The following is a 12,221-nucleotide window of genomic DNA, read 5'->3' on the forward strand; positions in this document are numbered from 1 at the left end:
ATTCGGATTTAAATTTAGTATTTGTGCACGGCTATAGATATTATTTAATCTAACGTTATCATTATGATGGCTGTGTATCTTTAAATAAAATACCCAGATATATATCACATTTCATTTTTAATTTTCTTATGGCGATTATTTGAATTTATATAGGTTTACAGTTACATTTTAAAGAAAGTTTGTCCAATAGTATTTTTACGTTTAAACATACAAAGTGTGTTGGAAATTTAAGACTTGTGTTAATATCCACAGCCTTCTCGGCTATCACGTAAACTCAAAGCTAAAACTCTGACCTCGTAACGTTAAGAACAGATATTAGAAAAATCTCTCTGGATGATACAGAAATTTCGAAATAATAAACTAAATCAAAGAACGTGTTTTTTCGGCTGTGTGTACCTCATGGCCTTGCTATTAAACTAATTTTTACTTTGTTTTTTTTAATATGGAAATTTTGCTTGAGGACAGATCATAGTAAACATAAATGAATCGATTGTATCAACTTAAATACAAGTTATTACCATATTAAAATAGTCACAAGGCTCTGTTCATTCGGCATTTCTTTTTGATCTTATGTTCTTTGCGGTTCGGATTTCGATTAGGGACTGTCAGTTAATAACGATAAAGCGACACGATATGAGGAGAATATATGTACTCTTCGTGATATCTGCCCCCTGTCCTAGTTGTAAATTTATCTTAGATTCACTGGCACTAAAAATGGCCTCAGAGCTCAACCTAGTCCAGGTCTGAGCGTAGCTTTCCGTTCTCTTCTCACTTTTTACCGGAAGACGAAAGGAGAATCTAGTTTTTAAACATCGTGGCTCTATTATTTTGTAATTAAGAAGATAGACGCTAAAATAATATATAGAAATTGTATTTAAGAAATTGTATATAAGTTATTATTGATTTGAATCTTTATATAATTATATACACCTGAAGATAGTTCTTTTAGGAACTGAAACATGTCGTGAAAAAATGATGGTCTAATGTAAATCGAATATTTCGATAAAGAACATCATTTAATATTTTAAATATTTTAAATGTTAATTATTGTAATATTTTAATATTTAATAAGAATTTATTGTGATTAGACGGACAAGATTTAAATAATAAATAATATATATTAAATAAGATAGACAAAGTCCAAAAGAACAATTTTACACATTATAAATCGCCATCGAATAAAAGTCAGGATTTTAAAAAGCTCGTAAGAGTGTGCTTGTTATCCAATTGGAACCGCAATGTGATACATGAAGAATGTACGGTAGTCAGTAAGTTGTACAATAGACACGCAAGGACGCGTCTATTCAAGCCGAAAAATAGTTTCAGAAACATTTGCGGAAGTTCTTTTAAGCTCAAGAAGATCGTCAGGTTTGCTGTCCCGCAACACGCCATGGTGACGCTTATGGGGAGAGAAAGCATAGATTCCACCCATAACTGACTTCGGTACTAGATGGGGGATCGGTAAGCATCACGCCCTAGCCACGCCACCCATCGCTGGAAGAAAAATCTTCCTCTATCAGGGGTCGAACCTAGATAGTCTAGTCCAGTGGTATTGAACCTTTTTTGTTCGCGTACCCCCAGATATAATTTCTCTTCAACTTTGTACCCCCAAAGTTGTTGGTGTATAATTCAAGTTATACATAGTATATAATCTACATCTAAAATAAATTAAATAAATTACATTACTGATTATTCAGTGTTTATCATAAAATAATATATATTTTTTTAAATTTCGTGTACCCCCGGGGGTACGCGTAGCCCAGGTTGAATACCACTGGTCTAGTCCATAGTCAGCTCATACTTTTTCATTTTTCAGGTCAAATAACAAGAAATGGTATGATGATCAGTGAAAGGTGTGGAATTAAACAGCCGTGACCTACTTTAAGGCATAATCCCTGTAATCCTTACGACTTGGATTCCTTGTGACCACGGTAAGACGCATCCTCAGGTTGCGGATAGAACACAAGGCTTCGAGATGTGGAGGGTTGCTGGGAATATAGTGAATATGCAGTCGCTGTAAGCCGATGAATAATGACCCTCCAGCACGTAACTAAGCATTTCAAGGAGCCTGGAACTTTATGAGCTCTTGTGAACAGAGAAACTTCGGGTTACATAAACTGGAAACTCCTTTATTAGCTGAGAGTACTGTCAGATCGTGTAGGACCATTATGTTAACTAACAAAATGTGAGGATTGAATTTGACCGTGAAAACCTCAATTATATGATTGGTCTCTGAAGCAGGAGTGTTAACTACTCGGCCACGACGGTAGGTATTACGTATGACGTATGTCAAACACACACCCCTTGTTAGAACTAAGATATGAACCGTTATCAATTTTTAGCTGAACAGCTTTGCAAACGAGAGAGAAAATTTCAGTGGCGGAACTGTTAAAATACCCAGATCCGTGCCTATAATCCAGTACTCCCACATTTAATCACATGGTCCGACCTTCTTCATGACTTTGATGGAAAGACATCGATAATTGTTCTTAATCGAGTATACATGTAATTACTGTTAACATGTATCTGTGTCCAGACTTTCAGCTAATTGTTTATCCACGACACAGAAAGTAATGTTATGTATCATGGACTTCAATCCGTAACTTAATTTAACGTTGATATTACCCAGAAACCACGGCGTCTTCAACGTTTATTAGAATTGTGATGTTTGAATAATTTTTATGAAATGTATGTAACTCAAATCGTGTCGTGTTCAAACGCAACACAAAAACTTATAATACTTCGTAAGTACGAGACTGTTTGTGTGTTTGTTAGAGATGCCAGGTGGCTGGACGAGTGACGTGAGTTAATTAGTTTCTTTAGCGAGTAAACTGAACTACGTCGCCTTCTAATGGACAAACAGTGATTTCCACTGACTGTTGCATTAGTTACATTTAGTATAACTTGTTTACGAGGTTTCTTAAAAAATGTGGCAACGCTGTAGTCACACCGTTTTTCCACATTGTGCTTCTAAGTATCTCTTCATAACAATCCAATAAACAATACTAGCCTTTCATAACCAAATTATTTTCTCTAAAACAGGTATTGTAGAGCCTCTTAGCACGTACTGAAATATATTTCCCGCTGACTACAAACAATATACGAGTGTGTGAGATGTAACATAGTCTAAATTTTTGAGAAAATTTAACAGGAAGTTTACTCCCATTGAGAACGAAGAAAGTGACTTGAATAAACCTAGGGCCATCTGTGATGGTGTCTCTTTTTAGTTGTCTGTTACTATAGGCTATTTCAACTAAGATGAGATACGGTCAAAACAAATTCCTCTCTCCTCTCACTCCTTTTGAAACACGTGGTAGCGATGTTACAGTCTGTCCTGCTATATCATTCTGATACTTTCTCTGTTACTGTAATACTCTTTGCCTACTACATTAACGTATAATGTAATTAAATAAAATTAAGTTAGGAACAAATAAACTCATACTAGATAACTGTGGCTTCACCGTTACAAGTCACAGAACGTACGAAAGAATGTTTTCCTCATGGGTAGTCCGTCAACTGGCTGTTCAACGCGCTGTTCCAATAGATGTGCGCCCACCCCAAATCGTTTGTACAGAAAGAACTGAAGTAGCATGTATAACTGTAACATTTATCACTATTTATGTAATAAATTCTTACTAAAATGACGCTCCAAACCGTTATCACTGCAAAGAATAATATAATTGCTATTGCATTATTATTAAAAAGAATTAACAATGATATGAAATGACACCGGATGAGAGACAAGGTTAGGAAGGGGTAAGAGACCTTCCCTTTACCTGACTTTGTTTACATCGCCTCTCGTCTTACCTGGAACGCAGTAAAGCACTTTTACGTTCAAGTGATGGAATTTTTACCTGTAAGTTCTTCACACTCTCCATTGTGTGGCAAGATTCAACAGTTCTCATACTTTGTAGTGCTCTGTAAGAATTATTTTTTGTCAGTTTCCTTTTCAATGTGTGTGTGTTTCTTTTATTTACAGAATTTTACGGACTACGTATGAGAAATATGACGAAACCGAAAGTCGTGCTAGAGTGGTTATCACTCCTGTTTTGTATTCGGTAGGTCCTGGGTTTAAATCTAGGCCCGGTGGTTGGCGATCGTGACTGAGGATTTTTCACACTCTTTCTAATTCACTTCTATAAAAGCTTCATTATATCAATTATAAATAAATATATATTTATTACATGTATCACCCCGATGAGAGAGGCTCGTTCGGGAAGAAGTTACGATATAGTGAACAGTGAAAATTACTTAATGAGGAACTTCGTGATTTATATACGTTGCCTAGTACTGAGAACTGACGGTGATACGAGAGACAAGAAAACACGCAGAATTTTGTTGGAGAAACGTCTTGTTAAAATGTCCAATTAGAAACACAACAAGTTAGGAATCGTATCCAATTTCTGGCTTTAATGTTGTTGAACCTGCGATTTCTGTTTCCACTGTGTTGTTGTCGTGATGATATCTGCACGTTACCTCTAGCTTGCAGTAAAGTATATTTTTTTGTAAATCTGATTTAAGTTGGCGTTCTTTAACGACTATGAATTTATGTAATGTACAAAACATCATCGTAATACTTAAGTCCTTCGGAAGGAACGCTCTGTTTCTGCTCAGACCCAAGTTTTGAATCGCGAACATCTGCTAAGTTGATGCTCAATTGTCTCTACAACATTAACTCTATTGCATTTCAAGGCTTCCTTCAGGCTAGTGAACAGACATTACAAGTAGCCGTATGGGTACAACAGGGAGATTGTCTCAACATCACGTTAGCTAATTGTTTGCCCACGTGAAGCTACTTATGGTGAACGGAATCCTCTTAATTGAATAAAACTAGGTGAAATAGAGGTTCTCACGGTGGTGAATATCACGATGATTGTCTTCTGGGTTGTGGCGCCGTGTGGGCTCGAACCGGAGTTTCTCCACCTTCAAGGCTTCAGCCATTTGTTCTGTCATTGCGTATTCAATCACACACGCGAGCTACCGGTTCAGCTGGTTGAAGGGTGTCCAAGATGCTCGTCCGTCTTTGAAGAGACAAAACTCACATTCGATTTTGTTGTGATCCGAGATGCAGTTTTTATCAAATGAGAATTTTCGGTTGAGCTCGTTTCCATCTTGTCTTAAGGCTTCATGCACACGCGTTGTTATGTATACTGTAAATCGACGCTCAGTTTAAATCCTGACCACGTGCTGCTAAATGAACTAAGTTTCCATGTACTTTAGTAAGATTTTTAAAACGAGTTGAAAAAATTACAATGAAGGATTTTGAAAGAGACAGTCGTGGACTGTTTATAGGTGGAGTCTTAGCATTTGTATAGGACGGTTGAGGAAAACATTAACAGACCGAACAGCTGGTACCTGACTGGAGAATCTGTCCAGGTATATTCCGGATACAAATGTTAGTACCGGAGGGTATAGTCGGCGCAGTGGTTTTTGGTCGGTGGAGAAGCTGGCGGACGGGCCTACTCTGTGTACCTGAGGTGGCACGGTCGGCGTATTTCTTTTGTTTGGGCGTTCAGTCACACAAGCTCCTCGGTGCAGTCAGCATTATACTATCGCACAAGAGACTCGCTCCTAGCCTTTCCCTTGAAAATTCCACTACTGCGCCGACTATATGCGCTGTAGATCCGTCGTGCCTTCTTCAGATCGTCACCTTCACGAGAAAAACATTTTTATCTGCCGAAGTATACACTGTAATTCAATATTTGTAATGCGATCCATATTCTCCAATATATTTCCCTTCTTTTTACCAGGATATTTGAGGAGCTGGCTAGTTAACCTCTAAAACCTACCTCCAGTCCTCAAAAACAGCGTAATTTCACAGTCTATGCGCTAGTGGGATATCTGTTAGAATATTCTCTTTGACATTCTTTCAAACAACGATTGCACAGAGAAGCTTCCAACGCAGAGACGAAGACCGGCTAACAATTTGAAACACGAAAAATAAAATGTCTTACTTTCGTGGTTCAGTGGTGTTCTATACACTGGAACACAGCACAGCCGATCAGATAAAATGAGTCGTTAGCCATCTCCAACCAGGCGAGGAGAGGAGGAACCGCATGACATGCCAAGGAAATATTTTTGCTAAATCTCAACTGTTAATGCACTAGTGCCAGGGGATTTTCCCCGGGGGTAAAGCGGCCTTTGCGTGAAGCAAACCGCTCACAGCCATCTTGTGTCGAGGTCAAGAAACAGTGGAGCTATCGCTTCACTACTCCACTCGTCTGTTAAATCGATACAGCTCGAGAACCACTGGATGGATTGGTTGGAATTTTACGTGGAGGTTGTGCTGTTCTTCATAACCTCAAAATCGTACTTTTGAACATCCTACAATCGGTTATAACAAAATTACGGGTGACGAAAGTCGTGAAGTAGACACTAAGGTGCTGCGATCTGGTGGCCAAAGTGGGAATGAGGATATTAAGTGTACTCCGGCACTGAATACACCTTCCGAGCTTGTTTAATTCGGTTACTTGTTAAAGAATTTACCTTAAACCTTTTAAACGTGAATGGATTTAGAAATGAAAACTCAAAATTGTTCCGGTCATTGAAGTCGATGATAATATGTCAGTCTCTTGCACGAAGATTCGTTAGGCTTAAGTAAAAGTAAACTTGTCCCGCTATACGCCATACGGGCGTTTGGGGGAGAGCCGGTATAGCTCCTACTCATTCTTGGACTCGGCACTAGATGGGGGTGAGTGGTCAGCATCACGCCCCGGCCGCACTTTACCCCCGGGAAAGGTACCCATTAGATAAGAGGCTGGGTGGGACTCAGAACCGGTCTGGACGCAGACGCTAGATGAAAAATCCTCTGCCCCTGTCGGGGATCGAACCCCGGGCGTCCACTACACTGACTGAACTACGCCGGCTCATCAATGTAACGTTTTGTCATCACGGCAGTTCCTGTAGTTATACCTGTCAGTTTCGCTGAATGTAATTCGAGAAAGGTCACAAGTACGTTGAGATCCTTGTGGTTGATCTGATTTCGCGTTCAGAAATTCAAATTCACATCATAGATATACAAGGTCGATATCCTATTTCTACACCTGTGTTACCTGACAGGCCTCTTGCTTTCGGGTTTTCGAATTGAAGTGTTGTATGCATGCCTTATCTAACCTAACCTAACCTCGCCCGATTTTATCAGCATAATGATATAATGAAATACTGAAGAGTGTGATAGTCGGTGTTTTATAAATCAGATTCAAAAATCGAAGTGTTTGTGTTTGGTACTGAAATTTCTTTTGACGTGGTAAGTTTAATATCTCGTGGATGATGTTTAAAATCAGACAGAATCACACAAGAGGACAATTTCAATTGAAGATATTTGAGACTCTCAACATCTGCTGTGAAATGGCGACGGTTCAAGAAATGCTTCAACACGCCCATGGAAATTATAAAATGTTCTGCTTGGAGCCAGATGAACTTTTTGTTTGAAGACTGACGGGATGGAGGGGTAGAAGTGGTATTGTTAACATAAGACACCGGGATGCTACACTACAGACGTGGAATTGTCATTTGTGTGCTTCTTCCGCGATGCGTTTGCGTAGTTGTGGAACGTGATTGGTGGGTTCGGCATGTTACCGGGAGAGCGGTCGTGACGTCATACGGTGCTGCAAGCTAGCAGTCTCTCGGTGTATGCGCGGCACTCGCTCTTGTGTGTGGACCACGATAGGACTTTGGATCGAAAGGGAAGACTACCAACTCACAACTCCGACTTGAATAAGGTGAGTCAGTAGTTATTGTTTCAGTTCGTCTATCGTTCGGTGACATTCCCAAGACGTGTCTTAAATCTTTGTGTTTATCGTGAAATCTGTACTGTTGTCTGCGTGCTGACCGTGTTTGTGCCAGCGAGGAGGCTTCTCCAATGTTTGGTTAAATACGCCGGTGTCATTTATAATCATGAACAAATAATTCCTTACTCTTTAAATTCATCAAGAGTCAACGAGTGCGCGCATATTTACGAAGAAGAAGAAATTTCCAGTTTTTTTTCTCTCGTACTGTTGGAACAATTATTGATTTGCTGGATAAAGTGTACTAAGGCGATTGAAAACGTTTTCAGTTTTGAACCAGAGTTCGTAACGTTTCATTCCGTCACTCCTGAATTAATAAGGAGCATACTATTCTAATTTTAGACATATTTACAAGGTGTTCTATGTATTCGGTGTATTGTAGGAAGAGAAATTTCTTGCATTCGAATGTTTTTCTGTATCGAGTTTCAACAGTAATCTGTATAGAGCCTGACCCATTTAACGTGAAACCCGCCATGGCATCATACCGCACCAGCATTGAGCGGACACAACGGTTATTACCCACGTAGTGATTAAAATTGATCAGCCAATTTTAATCACTACGTGGGTAATAACCGTTGCATGTTAGCAGATGGTTGCCCAGTTACGTGGGACTCTTATCAGAGTTTGTGCCGGTATATTGGTTTATTATTGGTATCTGCAGTTTGAGATGCCGTCATGAGCGATCATTTCTGGGAAGGTATACCTGTATCAGATACAAGTACGTTAGTTCTTCAACGGTTAAGTGGCCTTTGACTAGTTTGGTCCCCGGAATTTGCTACCGTATTTTAAAGATTCATAGCGATACTTCGGCTGTGCTATAGGTTCTGTTTTCGTTCCCTTTCCATGATGACAATTTAATAAGTTTTCTTATGCCGTCTAATATATATATACGAGTTGCATAGCGTAGAGAAGTTTATGGTGTTCTTGTGGCACCTGGATTTTTTTTTGAACACTTGAATTTGAATAGAAAACAAATGCATCAAAGACCCATTTTAAGCCATTTTTCGCTGTATAATTTTCTTGGAAGGGGCGATTACTTGTTTTAATTCTCTTTTCAACCAAAGGCACGACACTTAACACAACTTGAGTAAGAATTAAACAACAAAGAACCTTGCGTACACGAACGTAGAAACGTATTGTTGGTGACACTGTCAGCAAATGGAGTCAACCCATTTGCTGCAAAAGGTGGTGTGAGGTACTAACATTGCCATTGTTGTAAGACCACCGTCATCAATAACTGCACAGCCATTGCTACTAAATTGTTTCAAGTTTTGCGCATAAGTTTATTGTCGTGGTTTAACTAATTAAAAAATGTGCACGGTTACGGAAATAATGTTATAATTTGATCTTTAATTTTATTAATTTTAAATTTAAGGCTCTCTGCGCATTTGGCAAAATCTCGCGGTATACCGGAGTTCATTTAAAAAAATCCCGTAAATTCTAAAAAGCTAATTCGTTTCAACAGAAGGTCAAAGATAGTTGCATAAAGTGATGCGCAGGTTACCGGTTCATCTTTACAATGCAGTTATCAGTTGAGTTGTAGGAAAGGTTGGGCCAGCTTGGTATTTTCTCGTTCTTTTACACTGTTCTTATAACCGGTTTGCTTTCACTTGAGTGAGACCGGTGATGGTTTTTGTCCTTAGCTCCTTCTTACGCGCAGTGATCGTACGCGGTGGAGCGCTGTGTTGTACCGCAATGCAGGAAAAGCTGGTGTACTTCATAAGTTCCTATAAATTTTAAGGCGATTTAACCGTGCTTATTATATTAGTTAGTCTTGTTCATTTGTTGTAGAGTAATTTGTTTCAGAATCATCCATTAAGCAGAACGTATTGAATTAGGTTAACAATTGACGGTGGACGATGGACGTTACTGTCTCCGTCCACGTATTCTTCAGAGCGTCTTATTCTCAAATACCTCCAATCAATGGAGTAATTGGAACGATTTCTATAAGACTACTAAATTATGAAATTAATTACGTAGAAGTATCTGAAGAGAATGTAAACACATTTAAAAAGTAACACGGTAGAATGTTTTTGTATCAGAAAAAGTACGACTGCAATAAAGTTTAAGGGCAAACGGCTTGGCGCATGAGCGGCTCATATCAGCAGTGGCGGAAATATTTGCGACGTGTAATTCGTAGTGCGCATCATTTGATACAATGTCGTGAAATGATGTAATAACATATGCTGGCGTCACTTTCATGACGATCCCCCGCTCGAGTCATGGATCGGTCAAGGATGGCGAACCGTTTAACATCGGCGTATCGAAACATACGTGAATTGTTCCAAAAATGTTGTTTCAGTCCACCATAAAAGTTCAGAGAATTGTTTGCCCATTTTGATCAGCTCTTCCATTCGCCTGAATGTTTTTTTATTTCTTTGATAGTAAAAGCGACATTATTGTGAAGTCAGGTTTAAACACAGTTTAGCGTTTGAAAATAACGGTTATGTACAATCGAGAACAGCAAATATCGATCGGGCAATCAGAGCTCAATAAAACGTAGTTTCAAATAGATTCTCTCATCAGCAAATCTGGTAAAAGGGTGACCGTGAGAAGGGTAAAGGATGTACAGGTATCCTAAGAAGATGCAAAACGCTGACGTACGTAATAGACGTGTGTATACATCTTTTGGGACGTCTGTATTTATTTTGTACTTGCAAAGACTTCGCGCTTTCATATGGAAATATGGCGGCCCATCAAATGTGCTTACGTGCCAAGCGACCATTTCGCCTCGCGTTTCACCTTGGGGCGTCTGCTGTTCGTGCTGCGTTCTGGCCGGTGATGGTGGACAGTGCAATGAACAGTATCGTATTGCTTTGTAAGGGTCGAACAAAGCAGTGTCCCGTCATGCAGCAACTTGCACGACGAAATCGTTGATGAAATTTTATTCAACAACAAAGATACGTTCGTATTACAGTCACATGATCCAGTTTAGCACGAAAATATTCCAACCTTTTGTACCTTGATCGTGTGAACTGGGATGTTGGCAGAGTTCACACTTATTGTACTTCGAAACGAGATCTTTGGTGAGTGTCGTGGGAATTTTTATCCATTAGGTTTCTTGTATTTACAAACGCTCACACACCCTGAACACACGATGAAGTGTTCTGAAGCCGGGTGGGGGGGATATTTTCATCCACATGATTGGCTGCTGGTGTGTCTAGCCTGGTCAGGTGTGCTACAAACTTGTAGACGTGATAAAGAAGGCTGTAGTCGCAGTAGGGTGTCCGGTGTGGCAAGATTTTAGCATTAGCGGGGGTAGACACGAGTTAGTACCGCTGGAACAACAAGGGGCCAGGACTTTCCGCTTCGTACGAGTTTCCGTTCAACAAGAGTACAAGACGTACCACAAATTGTTTACAGTCGAAATCAATGGTACATACGCACATTGTACTGTTTCTCGTTGCTCTTGAAGTATTTTGCACGTATTCTGTCGACTTTCAAGCGTGACAGATGATTAATATATTGCGAGAAACAGCTCCGAACAAAAGTAGCCTACACGGAGAAAAGAAAAATATTAAAGAGGGATATTTTTCATTTATCGCGTCTTATAAAAGATGATTAAATCGTGCGATGTGGATAACGTTTGTTGTATCTGTTTTGTCACTACAGAATGAAATATTGAAGCGACTATTTTTAATATACTATAATTTTGTATATGTAATAGGTCTAAGAATGGTACGAAATTAATAATACATTCTCGAATTGTGAATTACGAGTGTGTTCGGGCGTGTTTGTTCCGCCATGTTTTTCCACACGAAGCAGTTCGAGAACCGCTGAATCGATTATTGTGAAATATGATGGTGGCCACTTCTATAATTCATCTACACTCCTAATTTTTGTAATTCGTTAAATATTTACACTGGTGGGATGTTTCTAACAGTAGTCGTACGGAAAAGTATAAAGTATTTTGTTCCCAGTACCATTTTTTTTCGTTAGTCTTAACGGTTTTCGAGACAAAGGGATTTTTTTTTGTCATCTCGTAACTCGAGAATCCTTAGACGGATTTTCACAGACATTCATAGTAGAGGTTCTCCTTTCTTCGTTACTTGTATGAGAGCACGAGAAGTTGGGATTCTCGAATTTAGAGACAGTCACAAAGCTAAAGGGCTAGTAGTGATGCGTATGGAAAATCACGAAACACTGGACGACAAGGTTACGTGAAAGACAGTGTAATTGTAACCACTATATTGTTAGCGATTTTTATAACCTGGGTTTGTTACTAACAATATCTTACGTGTTGGTCTTTTCCCTCCCAAGGAAATTTACGACATTTCTGTAAAGGAGTTAAGTCTTCTGATCTCAACTATGGCGTCAGATCAAGTATCATAATGTATAAATATTTAATTAAAGTGCACTTCTGTAGGAGTGGTTATCGGGATATACTGCCTTGTGGCTAGCAGTGCGGGCCACAAGCGGTGTTTTTTTGGGAAA

General features: G+C 39.2%; 1 protein-coding gene across 2 annotated transcripts in view; it reads left to right on the plus strand.

Moving 5' to 3' along the window:
* LOC110828625 (Arginine kinase 1) overlaps positions 1-12,221 on the plus strand; it is a 105,981-nt gene that overhangs the window by 64,193 nt on the left and 29,567 nt on the right. The window contains exon 1 of one of the 2 annotated variants that reach the window (XM_022061494.2): positions 7,564-7,721. The exons of the other annotated variant lie outside the window; for it this stretch is intronic. The gene's annotated coding sequence lies outside the window, so the exon portion shown is untranslated. Of the gene's footprint in view, positions 1-7,563; positions 7,722-12,221 lie in introns of those variants that run through there. 2 annotated transcript variants of the gene reach the window in all.

Source organism: Zootermopsis nevadensis, unplaced genomic scaffold, assembly GCF_977971745.1.
Source record: "Zootermopsis nevadensis isolate Lab colony 2312 unplaced genomic scaffold, Znev_1.0 Znev_ptg000020l, whole genome shotgun sequence".
NCBI classification, from domain to species: domain Eukaryota; kingdom Metazoa; phylum Arthropoda; class Insecta; order Blattodea; family Termopsidae; genus Zootermopsis; species Zootermopsis nevadensis.